Raw genomic sequence first — 15,722 nt, forward strand, 5'->3', positions numbered from 1 at the left:
CAGAGAACTAGAAGAAGAAGATAATCACATTCTCAAAAATTCATTATAACAATTTCCTAGACCATAAAGTTGATTTAAGTCTGGCATGGGGGAAGGTGCAATAAAGGATCATGCATCTGGGGATTTTCAAAATTGAATTTTGCACTGGGTGCACCTACAAGAGTTTGCTCTGATGTAACAACCAATTTCTCAATAAAAATAAAATGTCTAATACCCCAATATTGAAAAGTCTGTTGTCATGTTCCCCATAATGTGATTTGCATGCTAATGTGACTGATGGTCATATTAACATGAATACCACTTATCACGTAAAGATTTAGGAATTCCATAAAATTCTGAATAAATAGTAAAGAAGCCACAAATAAATTATACGTAATTATAAAAATTTCATGTAAATCTGAAAAAATTATGGCGTGAAACATTACTACAATGCTTATGATCACCTGCATACATAATCTGTACAATCATATCCAAAACTGACACTTAATGTCTGATTACTTAATAACTTTATTATTTTAACCCTTAAAGAGTAAATATTTCTAGGGGAAAAAAAAAAAATTGCCTTTAGCTAGGTAAAAATGATATGCTTTCTTTTATACTTACATCCAGATAGGGAAAGTTGAAGTAGTGATCGATGACTGCGATCATGTGAATTTATAACTGGTTTGCGGCAAAGCACCAGGGTTGGTTTTCGTTTTATTTTACGTTTCACACTGCTGTTTGGATTGGTGCTCATATTTACTCTTTTCGGATACATATGAAAATGCAGATCTGGAATGAATGGAACTAAATGTCAAGTTTTTTTTTTTTTTTTTTTTTTTTCAGTTTAATGAGAACTATAAATATCATAGCAAAGCACACAGTAATTTTATTATACTACATATGTTTATAGAATCTCATTATGGGCTGGAATTATTCAAACTCTAGTAAATGAATAGTTGCAATAAACCACATCTATAAACAATATAGCAATGTCAATATGACAGAAAATACAGTGGATCCCACTTAATGTGATCACTTCAGGACTCAGCTAAACCGATAACAACTGAAGAAACAAAGATGCAAGTGCCACATTTTGCTCTACATCAATTGCTTATTGATGCAGAGCAGAAATGTGTATATAAAAAGGTGGAAATGGACAGAAAGAAAATATTAAAATCAAGCAATATAAAATACTTAATTTAACTGTCATAATGTTTCTGTAAATCCATGTGAACCATTAAAAATAAAGAAAATGTTAGAAATAGAATTAGAAATGGATTAACATTCTACTGTAAAACAGCAACTGGGAGGAGTACAGATACAGTACTTTCTTCCAGAGAGTAACGACACCAACAATCATATGAACTGTATATATCAGTAACTACAATAACTATATCACCCACGCAATGCGTCAGACTTTAGGATGTTATGTAATCACTTCCATTACACATGTGCAAAACACAACAAAACAAAAAAGTGATAACAAAAACCGAAGTGCTGATTACAATAAACATCTTTTTCTAGTTATTCGTATGTCTGATCAGGAACTCATAAAAGTGATAAAATTATCCACAATCATAATAAGCAGTATGCACTGTACTTCAATATAAGTAGATCACATTTCCAGTTCATTTTAAGGAGAGAGAGAACATTAAGATGATTTAACCAATCTACCAGCAAATAGTATGTATGCAATAAACTCATTGATCCATATGTTACGCTGTTAAAAATATTATTAAACTGGCTAAAACATTCATTGTGATCTACTACCACACCATAATAGTGAAACAGCTAACTTGAAAACCTTGTAAAACAGCCAAAAGCATTTATACATCTCATTGAATTGCATAATTTTGTAATAAAAAATTAGCTTATTTAATGCTTTATTTCTCATCAAAGCCTTTCAAATGATATATAAATGTTCTTGGTGAAAAAAATTGTTAATGGTGTATTTGCAAAATTAATCATCCAACAATCAATGTTTCATTTATTTATGTCATCATTTGAATACTCATTCTGTATAAACAGAATACAAATATATTTCTGATAAATATATCTTAAAAAACATATGCAAGATGGTCTATCAGTTATTATTACCCATAATTAAATAAATATTGGTAATCATACATATATAATATACATAAATATACATTTTGAAGATAAAAGATTGAATTATGGTTTTGTGATCTATTAGTGAATAGATCAAGAAAACTGCTTTTTGAATAACCTCACCAAGAAAAAAAAAAAAAAACCATACTATTATAACAAAACAAGATATTTCTTATCTTCTTATAGGTACTTTTTGAATCTACAGTAAGGTTTAAATCACTTTAGAAGTAGATTATGCATTGGAAGCAAAAACAGACCACCACCACATTTATTTTTGATGAAATCACTGTTTACCAAACTCATTCTCAGTGCCTTTTCCCACCACCCCCTCTAAGTGTAAATATCATAACCACTTATTTCTGATTTACCCATTGTTCTATACAGAGATTTTTCTTTGTGTATGTTCTAGTTTTTGGATAGTAATTCTCCCAACACCACCATTAATGTTGGTGTCAAATTTCTTTAACTATTCTTTAGTTTGTCATGATTTTTGGTGTGCTTAACTGGAAATTGTGATCAAAGAATGATAAAACAGTCTATAGCTATATGAAGTTCAGAGTTACCTTGACAAATTTATCTAAAAAGCATTGCACCACAATCAATTCTGGAGTAGTTCAGAATGAAGACTTAAAATATCTGTTAAAGAGAAATTAATCAAGATATGAATTTTATCCCAACTAAGCATTGGAAAATAACAAAACTATGAAAGGTGCAGAAATGCATAATGCAAATATCATACAGTCATAATTTACAGAAATTGCAAGCCTCTGTAGTGCTCCTAGGTGAGTCCATGCTTCAAAATTTTCTAAAATGATAATGCAAGTTTCACTAATACTAATTATGATCTATGATGTCAAGAATGGACTAAATCTCATAATTGCAAGTCCTGGTCATGCCAGATATTGTGTATGAATTTTAGTTAAACTGCAGTTTGAAATTAAGCATCATTAATATAAAAATCCATAAATATGCATTTTGACTTACATGTACTTATATTTTGTTTGTTTTTGATGATGTTTTCATTCTGTTAAAATGTAACTGTACAAGAAACATATTCTTCCTTTACTTACAACAATGTCCATTTCCACTTGCAGTCTGCCAAACCCAATGTACTTTTTCTGACAGAATCTCAGTTATCGGTTGATTCAACTACTGCTCATCTCAGATGCCCAAATTATTCGCTGTATGATTCCTTTCGCCTTAAAGGTGGTACTTGTGCATATGTCCGTTCTGATATTCCCTGTCAGAGACTTGGCAATTTGGAATCTCCTCTCTTTGATCTTCTCGGGCTTAAAATCTCTCTACCTCATTGCGTCAAATTCATCTGTTGTCTCTACCGTTCTCCCAATTCCACTAATTACTTGGAGCTCTTTGACTTCCTCTCTTTGCAACTTGACTTTCTCCAGTCCAACTTTCCTAACAGTGAGGTAATTTTCCTTGGTGATTTTAATCTTCACAACTCCAGTTGGCTTCCATTTTCCGGTCACACCGACCCAGCTGGTCGAGATGCTGAGGCTTTTGCAATTATTAATGACCTTGCACAGATTGTTCATTTACCTACAAGAATACTGGATAATCCTAATCATACAGCCAATATGCTTGATATTTTTCTCGCAAACAACTTCTAAGTACACGGTCGAAGTGAGAGGTCCTTTCGGCACTTCAGATCACAACTTGGTGATTGTCTCTTCTCCAATGGAACATTTATCTCATGGCTATTCCCAACTTCCCAACCTCTCATGGCTATTCCCAACTTCTAAGTACACGGTCGAAGTGAGAGGTCCTTTCGGCACTTCAGATCACAACTTGGTGATTGTCTCTTCTCCAATGGAACATTTATCTCATGGCTATTCCCAACCTCGTGTTGTTTGGCATTACAAGAATGCAAAATGGGATGACCTGCGAGAGTTGCACTTCAGATCACAACTTGGTGATTGTCTCTTCTCCAATGGAACCTTTATCTCATGGCTATTCCCAACCTCGTGTTGTTTGGCATTACAAGAATGCAAAATGGGATGACCTGCGAGAGTTCTTTTCTTCTCTTCCTTGGTCAGATTACTGTTTCAAAACTTCTGATGTCAACGTTTGCTCAGATCATGTCAGTGAAATTATTCTTGCAGGAATGGAATCCTTTATCCCACACTCCACTTTAAAATCTCGTCCTTTAACTAAACCTTGGTTTTCCAATAAATGTGCTAAGGCTGTTCAAGAGAAGAATGTTGCATATCATAATTGGCTTGTTTCTAATTCTTGAGTTTCATTTTCTGTCTACACCAAAGCTCGCAACAATTGTAAAGCAGTTATTAATCAGTCCAAACTAGAGTTTGAACAGGCTAAGAGTAGAAAACTTGCTTCTTGCCCTAATGGCACCCAAGCATTCTGGTCTCTTGCCAAAGCTATTGGCTGCAACTTTTGCCCATCTCTGCTCCCACCTCTGTCCAAACCAGATGGTTCTGTTGCCACTTCAGCCAAGGATAAAGCTGACCTGCTAGCATCCCATTTTTCTTCCAACTCATGTATTAATGATCTTGGTAAAACACCTCCCACCAATCCCAACACGCTCCATTCAATGCCTCCTGTGGTCTTCCGTCAAAAGGATGTCAGAAGGATTTTGACGAATCTTGATGCTAAGAAAGCTCCAGGTCCCGATGGTATTTCTCCACTTGTTCTCAAAACCTGTGCTCCTGAACTTACTCCTATTCTTTGCCGCCTTTTTTCACTTTCTTATTCCAAAGGCGTTTTTCCTTCTGCTTGGAAATTTGCTCATATCCAGCCAGTTCCTAAAAAGGGTGACAAATCCCTCCCATCCAATTATTGTCCCATTGCAATTACTTCTACTCTTTCTAAAGTAATGGAGAAATCAATTAACCGCCAACTCTTAAACTACCTAGAAACCTTCCGTCTGATCAACGATCGCCAGTATGGATTCTGTCAGTATCGATCCACTGGTGATATTCTTGCTTATGTTACCCATAAGCAAGAATGGAAAGGTTCGGGGAAACACAAGTAGTTGTTCTTGACATCTCAAAGGCTTTCAATCGTGTTTGGCATAAAGGTCTTCTAAACAAGCTTCCATCTTATGGTTTGCCAATTGTTTTTAGTAATTGATTATCCAGTTTTCTCTGTGATCGTTCACTGAGGGTGATGGTAGATGGCTCTCTGTCTTCTAACTTCTCCACTAATGCCGGTGTCCCCCAAGGTTCAGTTCTTTCCCCCACTCTTTTCCTCTTACATAATAATGACCTTCTTCCATTGACTGGAAATCCTATCCATAGTTTTGCCAATGATAGTACATTGCATTCCACTTTCCATTTTGAGAAACTTTGTCCTGCTCAACCAGCTTCAACTTCTCAAAAATCTGCAACCAATTCCTTAAATGCCAATCTTCAGGTATTTCTCCAGTGGGGCAAAGACAACTTAGTTGATTTCAACCCTTCTAAAACTCAGTCTTGTCTTATATCTCGCAAAAAGGATTCTTCTGCTCCTCTGCTTATCTTTAGTGACATTCTGATTTCTAGGAAAAATGATATATCTCTTTTGGGGATTACCCTGACTTCTAATCTCTCTTAGTACAAGCACATTACAAATATTGCTTCTTCCGCATCTAAAAAACTTGGTTTACTCTTTCGCTCTCGGCGTTACTTTTCTTCCAAACAGCTGCTCACTCTGTATAAATCGCAAATCCGCCCTGCCGTGGAATATTGTTCCCACATCTGGGAACAATATTCTTCTGAGAAGCCTGAGAGAGGTTTTGGGGGTGGTGCCCCCAAAACCTCTCTCAGGCTTCTTGATTCCATTCAGAAGAGGGCAGTTAGGTTAATTAATGATTCATCTCTAACAGAGTCTCTCCACTCGCTCTCTCCTAGACGTACTGTTTCTGCTGCATGCCTCTTCTACAGATACTTCCATGGGCACTGTTCTTCTGAATTGGCTTCTATAATTCCCACTCTCTCTTTCAAAACTGTCCAAACACGTGCCGCCACCAGCCAACATCCATTTACTGTCCAACTTCAAACTCACAGAACCAACTTTTCATCTTCCTCGTTTATTCATTCAACTGCTGTTTTCTGGAACAACCTTCCTTCATACGTATTTCCTGAAAATTACAGTCTACAGAAGTTCAAGTCAAATGTCAACAAATATCTTCTTTCGTCTTCTCAACCTCCAACCCAAGCACGGTACTAAGTACTATAGGTTCTAATACCTCTCGTGTTTGGGGTTTACATAAAAAAAAAAAAAAAAAAAAACAATAAGTTTTTGTACAATTTTTTCTTCACTTTGTGTTTCACAAATATAAAAATAACACGTGGAATACTTTTTCTCCCAGATCACCAATAATGTTGGGGGGGGGGGGACCACTACTCCCAGGTTTAAGAAAATTAACTTTTTTTTTTACCAAGAGACATGTCTGACATGAGCTTTTCTAAGGAGAGTACTAAACCACTGTCATAACGTCAATATACTACAACCTAAATATATAAGCGTATAAGTAAAATATATAATGATAAAAGCAATAACAATATACTGATTTAAAAGCAACAAGCCCTTCCCACAGAGAAACAAAAATAATTCTTGCATTATGCATAACTATTAAATACCACGCTACTGTAATTCCTTAGTGGTAATAATAATATAAATTATGTTATAATGAATTACGAAAGTTGTTTTTAATGTTTTATTGCGTAAAATAAGTGAAAATGCCCAAAGCCGGTCACAAGACAAACTAGTAGCTTATTGTATATATTAAAGAGTGTTTAACTGGATAAGTAACTGAAGAAACCATCGCTGACTGTTCTTTCTCATATTAAATAACAAACAATGAACTGAAATTAAAATTAGCAAAATTTAGTAGATAAGAGTATCTAAGAAAAAAAGATAACAATCTTGAGACAATTAAGTTGGTAAAAGCAGAAAAGTCACAATTTGGTGGAATTCTTAAAGTAACTAATGTAAGCAATATTACATGTAAGAATCATCACAGACCAATTAATATGATAATACTGGAAGCTGTGATACTGCGGATACTACCTTGTTAAAGTTAATGCGCAAGAAGTATTGGTTGGCAAGAACCAAGACCACAGCTAGCCATTCAATCATGCTGTAATCAATATCAATAGTTTAGCCAGCTGCAGCAAAATCGATGGCTTTATCGTGAAAATAGCCTATTTGATTAATTGAGTTTTGTTGTTGGTACTGGTGGGGAAATAAATAATGCAGACAGACTGAAAGTGCCATGTGGAAAATAGTTTATCCCGGGGGTTCACATCTCTTGAGTATTGGCTTGGCACACCCAGGATCCTGAGTTGGATATCATCATTATTCTCTTTCTTGGTGATTCCTTTATACTTCTCTCTCTCTCTCTGTCAGGGTAACTCAATTTTTTTTTTAGGCCAGTGCAGCATAAGTCTCAGGCTTCCTTGCACCATATGGCTAATAATAATAATAATTACAGCTCCCGATTTGATTTGCTTTGCTTTATTGCTCACAGTGTCATGTATTTTTTACTTTTACTTGTTTTGGAATTAATATTTTAACTTAACGATTTCTAACTATTTTTATTAAGCCACTTCTATGTGGATATGTAAATAGGGGTGGGTGTATTTCTATATATATATATGTATATGTGTGCGTTTCTATATATATATATATATATATTAACCCAAGCACGGTACTAAGTACTATAGGTTCCAATACCTCTCGTGTTTGGGGTTCACATAAAAAAAAAAAAAAATGTGCGTGTGTGTGTATATATACATATAAAACTCCAAAAAATGACCTTCGAACACTTTTAGCAAGTGGTAGAGATTTTGTCGAGTATCGCTATACTAAAAAACTTACCTGTTTTACTAATTGGCACTTAAAATGAAGGTATTATATAGCACATCTGATATTTTATTTCCTAAAATAACCTTTTACCACATTATCATAACTATAATGATTTTTTTTTTAATTGTAAACAATTAATTAAATTTTTTATTGCTGTAAAACATACAAAGTTAAGCCGCGCTACAATTTCAAAATTAAGAAGCACATTTACTCTCGACACCCAAACAAACTCTTGGGATTTTATTGGCTCTTACGTCTGGTTCTCTATAATATTGAAGAGCATGAATAAAAATGCTAAATTTTTTATCATTGAAAATTCTGAACTATAGAGAAAACTATAAATTATTTCGTTTACTTTTCGAACAAATGATTTGACCTGGGCCATGCACAGTACGGAGCCATTCGCAAATTATATAGGTCAACAAGTCAAAAAAAAAAAAAAAAAAGAAAAAAATTGTGAACTAGAAAGATCTTTGGATTTGGACACTGATTCCAGATCTGTTTTCGGTTTTCCTCTAGCACATATAGACATTGCGATCATATCAATTACATGAACATGAGGAGAATAAATATACCACTTATCTATTCAGCTGACTTAAATGAATGTAATTTTTTGAACATATCTATATCTTTATTATTCTATAATTTAATTATTTCATTATAACTTTTTTTCGGGTAAAATCCGGCGAATTGCAGAAACACATTCATCGTTGCATTTCGAAGGCTTTAGAGAGCCTTCTTTACCTTTGCCACTGACCTGTTCAAACGGCGTACTAATCTGAAAACACGAATGCAAACTCAAACTCAAACTAATATTAGAGACATCCATAATTTCTTTTATATGCCCATTTCGTCCTTGAGACTGTCACAGGCATTCTCTCAGATTTGCCAGACAAGCTGTACTTGCTATTTGGGAGTCTAAAACTCTGATGGAACTGATATTCGGGTGACACTCAAGTCAAGTGGACCCAATTTCGGCGAAGTCCGGACGCTCTGTGACAGCCAAATCCTTTGCTTGCACCTTCAGGATGGTGGGACTGTTAGTAATCCTGGGTATAAGCTCCATGCACAAGTACATGATAGGTGACCACCCAGGTGTGAACCACCGTAAGCAGGGGTCGAGGTGCGGCGTCCGCACCACATGGAGGAATGCCACCCCTCTATGTTACCAGGCAGTACTAGGTGGTAGATGACGCTCATAAACTGGTGCAATACCACCACTGGTGGAACCCATGTTTAGTCTCTAGAGCTAAGTTCCGGTCAACCCATCCCCATCTCTTCCATCATTAGCATTTAGCATTAGCATTAGTAGAGGCATTTGATGCAAGAAAGCAAGCTTATGCAGCATCAGCCAAAAAAAAAAAAAAAAAAAAAAAAAACCACTTCCACTTCACCCCTCTGTTCGTTCAAAATACCTGTCCAGCTGAGCCTTAAACTTATTTAGGCTATCAACCTCCACCACAAGGGATGGAAGTCTGTTCCACCAACCAACCACTCGCTGGCTAAAGGCAAATTTCCGCACGTCTATCCTACATCTGTCTTTCCTCAATTTGAATTTATGCCCTCTCAGGTGATTATTCTGAGCTAGAGGAAGAATCCCATCAGCATTGAGCATGCTTAAACCATTCAAGGCTTTATACACCTCTATCAGATCACCTCGCTGGTGCCTAGTCTCCAGACACTGTAATTTGCAAAACTTAAGCCTTTCTTCGTAAGAGCACCCCTTTGTTCCATTCACTAATCTTGTTGCCCTTCTCTGTACTCGTTCCAGCAGCTCTACATCCTTCTTGAAATGAGGCCTCCAGACCTGTATACAGTACTCTAGGTGTGGCCTGACCATCGCCTTATACAATGGAATAATCACCTCCTTATCCCTGCTGGAAAAATTCCTGTATATCATTGACAATACTCCATGAGCTACTCTTGCAGCCCGTCTGCACTGCTCAGGGAACTTCATATCTGCCTGCACAACCACCCCCAAGTCCCTTTCATTCTCTACCACTGTCAGTGTTGTACTATAGAGTTGATACGTTGCTCTGGGGTTGCTGTTTCCCATGTGTAGTACTTTACATTTGTCAATGTTAAACTTCATTTGCCACCTCTCAGCCCATCTGCTCAACCTTTCCAGATCCTGTTGCAGAAGCATAGTGTCAGTAGTGTCCTTGACAACCCTGCCAACCTTTGTATCGTCTGCAAACTTGGACATTAATCCCGATATACCATCATCAATATCATTTATAAATACAGAAAACAATAATGGACCCAACACTGAGCCCTGAGGGACTCCACTAATAACATCAGTCCACGATGAGCAGTGTCCATTGATTACCACTCTCTGTCTTCTCCCCCTCAACCACCCCTTTATCCATAGCAGCAATTTGCCTCCAATGTCACACTGCTCCAATTTGTGTAGCAGTCTTCCATGTGCAACAGTATCAAAAGCCTTTCTAAGATCCAAGTATATAATATCAAAGTTATTCCCTGCATCCAGTTCTTTTGTGACTGCATCATAGTATCCAATCAAGTTGGTCAGGCAAGACTTCCCCTTAACAAAACCATGCTGTGTCTGAGCTATAACTGAAGTCTTGTCTAAATGATCCTGCAGTGCGTCTTTAACCAGTGCCTCCATTAATTTTCTTGGAACAGAAGTCAAGCTCACAGGTCTATAATTACTTGTGTCAGCCTTTGATCCTCCTTTGTGAATTGGGGTCACATTTGCACATTTGTGACCCCAATTCACATCATGCAGTATGATTGACGACTTATGAGGTTATGATGAACATCATGGCGAGATCCAATATTCCTTACATTTCTAGGGTACAGCTCTAAAACGGTGATCGCAGGCCGGACGCTAGCTAGTACACTGGACCGAACCTATTGGTAACTCTCTAGGAGGATTTCGGATCACCTAGTGTATAATTCTGCTACCTCTACTCTGCCAGATAGTGACTGGAGGGAGTCCAAGTGGTGTGTATGCGGAGAGCATTGTCGAGGGCACTTTATGTCAAGGATCTGGGTATATTCTTACCATGTGTACATCATATCCAAAAATTTCATCCAGCATATTCCCCACCCACACTTTTCTTACTATTCAATATACCATGAATTGTCAAATTAATAGAGTAAGCTTATCTGCGAAAAGATCTAAACCTCCCAAACACTTCCTAATTGATTTCACAAATATACGTGGTCTCAATTCTAATTTCAACGATGTCCATTTCCACTTGCAGTCTGCCAAACCCCATGTACTTTTTCTGACAGAATCTCTGTTATCGGTTGATTCAACTACTGCCCATCTCAGATGCCAAAATTATTCGCTGTATGATTCCTTTCACTTCAAAGGTGGTACTTGTGCGTATGACCTTTCTGATATTCCCTAGCAGAGACTTGGCAATTTGGAATCTTCTCTCTTTGATCTTTTCTGGCTTAAAATCTCTTTACCCCATTGTGTCAAATTCATCTGTTGTCTCAACCGTTCTCCCAACTCCACTAATCACTTGGAGCTCTTTGACTTCCTCTCTTTGCAACTTGACTTTCTCCAGTCCAACTTTCCTAACAGTGAAGTAACTTTTCTTGGTGATTTAAATGTTCACAAATCCAGCTGGCTTCCGTTTTCGAGTCACACCAACCCAGCTGGTCGAGATGCTGAGGCTTTTGCAATTACTAATGACCTTGAACAGATTGTTCATTTACCTACAAGAATGCCGGACAATATTAACCATGCAGCCAACACGCTTGATCTTTTTCTCACAAACAACCCTTCTAAGTACATGGTCGAAGTGAGAGGTCCTTTAGGCACATCAGATCACAATTTGGTGATTGTCTCTTCTCCAATGCAGCCTTTATCTCATAGCTATTCCCAACCTCGTGTTGTTTGGCATTACAAGAATGCAAAATGGGATGACCTGCGAGAGTTCTTTTCTTCTTTTCCTTGTTCAGATTACTGTTTCAACACTTCTGAATGCAAAGTCTGCTCAGATCGTGTCAGTGAGGAACAAAGGGCACAACACAATATACAGCACATGACCCCCACACACTTCAAATCTCTGGCCCCGATACAATGTACACCCGCGGAGATGGGAGAAATCCCAGGAGCCGTTAAACACTAACATACCTTATACCTTATTCTTGCAGGAATGGAATCCTTTATCCCACACTCCACTTTAAAATCTCGTCCGTTATCTAAACCTTCGTTTTCCAATAAATGTGCTAAGGCTGTTCAAGAGAAGAATGTTGCATATCGTAATTGGCTTATTTCTAATTCTTGAGTTTCATTTTCTGTCTACACCAAAGCTCGCAACAATTGTAAAGAGTTATTAATCAGTCCAAACTAGATTTTGAACAGGCTAAGAGTAGAAAACTTGCTTCTTGCCCTAATGGTAGCCGAGCATTCTGAGACTCTTGCCAAAGCTATTTGGCCGCAACTTTTACCTATCTCTGCTCCCACCTCTGTCCAAACCAGATGGTTCTGTTGTCACTTCAGCAAAGGATAAAGCTGACCTGCTAGTATCCCATTTTCCTTCCAACTCATATATTATCTTGGTAAAACACCTCCCATCATTCCCAACACGCTCCATTCAATGCCTTCTGTGGTCTTCATCAAAAGGATGTCAGAAGGATTTTGACGAATCTTGATGCTAAGAAAGCTCCAAGTCCCGATGGTATTTCTCCACTTTTTCAAAACCAGTGCTCCTGAACCTATTTTCTTCCGCCTTTTTTCACTTTATTCCAAAGGTGTTTTTCCTTCTGCTTGGAAATTTGCTTATACCCAGCCAGTTCCTAAAAAGGGTGACAAATCCCTCCCATCCAATTATTGTCCCATTGCAATTATTTCTACTCTTTCTGAAGTAATGGAGAAATCAATTAACCGCCAACTTTTAAACTACCTAGAAACCTTCCGTCTGATCAACGACCTCCAGTATGGATTCCGTCAGTGTCGATCCACTGGTGATATTCTGGCTTATGTTACCCATTTATGGACTAATTCAATGGAAAGGTTCGGTGAAACACAAGTAGTTTCTCTTGACATCTCAAAGGCTTTCGATCGTGTTTGGCATAAAGGTCTTCTAAACAAGCTTCCATCTTATGGTTTGCCAACTGTTTTTTGTAATTGGTTATCCACTTTTCTCTCTGATCGCTCACTGAGGGTGATGGTAGATGTCTCTCTGTCTTCTAACTTCTCCACTAATGCCGGTGTCCCCCAAGGTACAGTTCTTTTCCCCATTCTTTTCCACTTGTATGTTAATGACCTTTTTCCATTGACTGGAAATCCTATCCATAGTTTTGGTGATGATAACATATTGCATTCCACTTTCCATTTTGAGAAACCTTGTCCTGCTCAATCAACTTCAACTTCTCGAAAATCTGCTACCTATTCCTTAAATGCCGATCTTCAGTTAATTCTCTAGTGGGGCAAAGACAACTTAGTTGATTTCATCCCTTCTAAAACTCAGTCTTGTTTTATATCTTGCAAAAACGATTCTTCTGCTCCTATGCTTATCTTTAGTGACACTCCGATTTCTAGGCAAAATGATATATCTCTTTTGGGGATTACCCTGACTTCTAATCTCTCTTCGTACAAGCACATTACAAATATTGCTTCCTTTGCATTTAAAAAACTTGGTTTTCTCTTTTGCTCTTGGCGTTACTTTTCTTCCAAACATCTGCTCCCTCTGTATAAATCGCGAATCCGCCCTACCATGGAATATTGTTCCCACATCTGGAGTTGTGCCCCAAAAACCTCTCTCAGGCTTCTTGATTCCATTCAGAAGAGGGCAGTTAGGTTAATTAATGATTCATCTCTAAAAGAGTCTACTCGCTGTCTCATCGGCGTACTGTTTCTGCTGCATGCCTTTTCTACAGATACTTACATCGGCACTGTTCTTCTGAATTGGCTTCTATAATTCCCGCTCTCTCTTTCAAAACAGTCCGAACACGTGCTGCCAGCAGCCTACATCCATTTACTGTCCAACTTCAAACCCACACAATCAACTTTTCATCTTCCTCGTTTATTCATTGAACTGCCGTTTTCTGGAACAATCTTCCTTCATACCTATTTTCTGAAAATTACAGTCTACAGAAGTTCAAGTCCAATGTAAAGAAATATCTTATTTCAACTTCTCAACCTCCAACCCAAGCACGATACTAAGTACTATAGGTTCTAATATATTTCGTGTTTGGGATTTACATTAAAAAAAAAAAATGTAATGTGTCTGTAATTTGTGTGCGTTCTCTGGTCTATTTGCCTGTTTTGCTGGACAAAAAAAAAAAGCCTAGTTTCTGGGGAAAAAACCTTGCTATCTCGCCTGAGACCGACTAACTCAGGCACGGAGTAAAAATAAAAGCCCATTGAAGTTCCTAGTGTCATCCACGGGATTCGAACTTGGGCCTTTTCCACCTGTGTAGAGGACGGTGACGATACCACTGTGCTACCCACTTAGTCAACAGATGGATACAGCAACACCTAATGATTACGACTACAGCCTTTAGTCCTCTGACATATCTCATCTCCAACTCTTCAACTCGGCCAATATGCCACGGGTGCCACAGCGTACTGTACCGCAATACCCATTGACTTCAGCCTAGCCGAGTGGGATTCTACCTATTCCACATGGAATTCATGAATTCTGTCACCGTTTCTCTTTTCCAACGCCACTCGTGACCGTTATAATTGGGAACTGAAGACTGTGAAGTCATTGCTGATGGCGAATCAATGGACATCGTCGTGGGATGACTACGTCAGGCATCATCCCCTTGATTGTCTGGATTGCGCTTCCTGACCTGGATACTCCTTGCATCCAGATGAGATCTGCTGATGGCGGCCGCTTCCCTCTCGCCACAGGATTTATATATCCAGGAACCTACACTCCTTGGCTCCTTCTTACTAACCTGGGTGGGCTCTGTGCTTCATGTGGGGAGAGACTGACAATGCCTCACCTTCCTTCTGTCGTGGAGCTGAACTTCCTGTTGTAATAGCTATTCAGATACTACTGTTTCTCCAGTGCGAGATCTGGTGGCTATATGGAGAATCCACGTCTCTCTTCTGCTGATGGTGCGTAGCTTCTTCTCACCATGGGGTGTCTTTGTCGTAATATAATTAGGGAAGATGTTACGTGGTTGTTTTCCATGAAGATTAATTAATAATCACTCTCATACCGCGTGAAATTAATAATATACAGTAGTTTATTAAGCTTATAGCCCAAACCGTTATACATTTAAGGTGACATTTCAGGCATCTTACAGATACCCATCATCAGACCATGCTGTTAGGGGTATAAAAATAGAAGGGGTAACAATTTTAATTATATTCCAATAATCATTAATTACGAATTTTAAGTCTCAAGGATATTAGGTTAAATTTACATGCGGAAATTTAATCTAAAATCCTTTATACTTAAAATTAATAAGAAATTCATAAAATTCACCACAACTGGATGTGCATACTGGCAAGAGGTGCTGTCAACAGTTAATTTATGGGTGAGGGATTAAATCTATTGACCAATTGTTGTTGTTGGAGTGGACTCCTTGGAGTGAATGTGGTTGTTGGGCAGGCTGGTTCTGGGGATCTGCAGGAGGTTGTATGTCTTAAAAAACTACCATTATGATTGTGCTTTGTGACATGGAGCATTGTCATGTTGATAAAATAAAACTCTCTCCAAACAACAATAATAATGCAGGTGAAGCATGATTGCTCAGAATATCATAGTAAACATCTTGCATTCATCGTTTTATTAATCAACCAATAGAAATAGTTTGAACCAGTAAATCCAGTCCATACGAACGGATCACAACACTGATTTTCATTG

Source organism: Mastigoproctus giganteus, chromosome 10, assembly GCF_048544385.1.
Source record: "Mastigoproctus giganteus isolate SK-2022 chromosome 10, ASM4854438v1, whole genome shotgun sequence".
NCBI lineage: Eukaryota > Metazoa > Arthropoda > Arachnida > Uropygi > Thelyphonidae > Mastigoproctus > Mastigoproctus giganteus.